A 2,188-nucleotide genomic window follows, 5' to 3' on the forward strand; every position below is an offset into this window, starting at 1 on the left:
TATTGGCTGTTTCTGAAATAAACTTTTTTACACTTTTACGGCCTTTAATTGTTTATACATTATCCCAACCCAAAGCCTTAATTTCATGTTTTTTGCCACATAATAAATGCAAAATATTTATTAGGAATGCTTCAAATAGCCAGTTTATGAAATGGAAAAAAAATTAAGAGTTATGCTACACTTTGTAATTCAAGAATTATTAAAATTGATAGGGTTTATATTTTTGTATGCTTTGGTAATGTTAGTATTAAAAAAAAGTACTTGTATCTGATGTCCTTGTTGTTTCCTCATGAGTTGATAATAGTAAAGATGCTGTTTTGCCACAATTCCATCTCATAACCTTTGTTTAAAGAACTTTACGCCCATAGTCAAATTTCTACCTATTCTTCAAGCTAGATAATGGTAAATTCACAAAAAAGACATTGAGCTGGAAGGTTGAAATTAGCTCGTTGAAGTCATGACAATTGCTGAGCCAACTGAAGCATTAAATGAGGTTGTCGTGTATCACTAGTTAGTAGATATTGCTTTGTCAATAATAAACGTCCAGTCAACTCATGCTAATCAACTCAGATGTTTTACACAACTCTACAGGTTCATTATCTCTTGATAATACATCTCATCCTAATTGGCAATCGGCTTCACTTCAGTTGACTTTAGTAGCTTTGACAACAGCAAACACGATGATTCGGTTGCAGGATTGATTATAGAGCAGGGCTTCTATGATGAGGCTTTGCATCCTGTACCCTTGATTCTATTGTCGGTTGGCAGTCTAATGTAACGTTTTCATTTATTTGATCAGAGTAACTTTGTGAATGGTTCATCAATACGCCAAGCAAATGCTGTTTTTAATCATTCTCATCCTTGTATCAATAATATTATAGATGGGAGAGTTCCTGTCTATATATGTATGTTTTGATTGGACACAACAAAAACTAGACTGGACAATGATAGATCATGAACCCGTCTAACACATAGGCCCATTGCATGTCCCTGTGCCTTAAGTTTTGAGTTTTGATATGTAACTTTGGAAGTAAATGTTGATTTGTCTGAAAATTGATGGCCAGCAAGAAAATGAACAATGCATATTTTCTCTAGATTTTTAGTACAGGTAAAACTCACCTAAGAAAACATAAAAATTAGTCCATTCATGAAACTTGCAGGAAACGTAGTAATTACCATTAGGTTTTGAAATCTGAAGAGTCCCTAGTGATTGTGGGGGTGGAAGTACCATTTTATGGGGGTTAAAGTTTATGGGGGTAGTGATTTTGAGAAAATTTATATTTAAGAGATCCAAGCAAGTGAGGTGTCGTTTTATATGTTTCTTAGGATGCAGAATCGAAAAAGAACAAAATAAAAGCAATACAACCGACGGTTTACTAGAAAAAGACTAATTTATTAATGAAAAACTAAATATGACAAATTATTTAAGTAAAATAATCCAGTTAATATCAATTACTGTATTACAAAATTGACTATGAGTCTGTGTCAAATGTTAAAGTTGTGAGGAAAATTAACCAAGAAACTGGTAGTTTCGCCTCATTAACCACCACGTATCATATTGTTCATCAGCTACTGATGCATCATCACCATCCATGGAATGGTCAGGGTCTCTAACTCGTTCTTCTCCATCGTCGTCTTGACTTGATACTGACAGCTAAGTGAGTATGAGTAGCAGAAAAATATTTCCGTTCTGGCAGTGATCCTGCGACTTAGGGTGAAGATAATATATGAGACCAAGAATGTAAAACCGCTCGGACCCGAATTTTTAAGGACCTTGGTCGCCCGTAATGACGTCATCAATATGGCGCTCGTAAGAGGGTGCTGGGTCGCTATGAATTGGTTTTACTGTAAATACCAAAACGCCTAAACCGATTTTAATGAAATTTGGCTTACAAGTGCTTGAATACGATATATAATCCCAGTTTGTCAATGGTCGAGTTTGATTAGGTCATTTCAAAATGGTGGCCGTTAATCACTAAAATAATTAAAAATTGTTTAGTGTTCTGTTTTACCAACTCTCTCCATAAATCTGCAGCAATCTTTCACTTTCCTTGCAATCATAGGTCGTGATGCCGTTTCTGCATTTCATGGAATAGGCAAAATACCCCCACCTCAGCAAACCTGCAGATTAAATGAGTTTCCATTTGCCTTACTTGATTTTCAATTAAAATATATTTCAATAACCTAA

Source organism: Macrosteles quadrilineatus, unplaced genomic scaffold (assembly GCF_028750875.1).
Source record: "Macrosteles quadrilineatus isolate MER2022 unplaced genomic scaffold, UCM_ALF_1.0 Scaffold_1__1_contigs__length_201487025, whole genome shotgun sequence".
NCBI classification, from domain to species: domain Eukaryota; kingdom Metazoa; phylum Arthropoda; class Insecta; order Hemiptera; family Cicadellidae; genus Macrosteles; species Macrosteles quadrilineatus.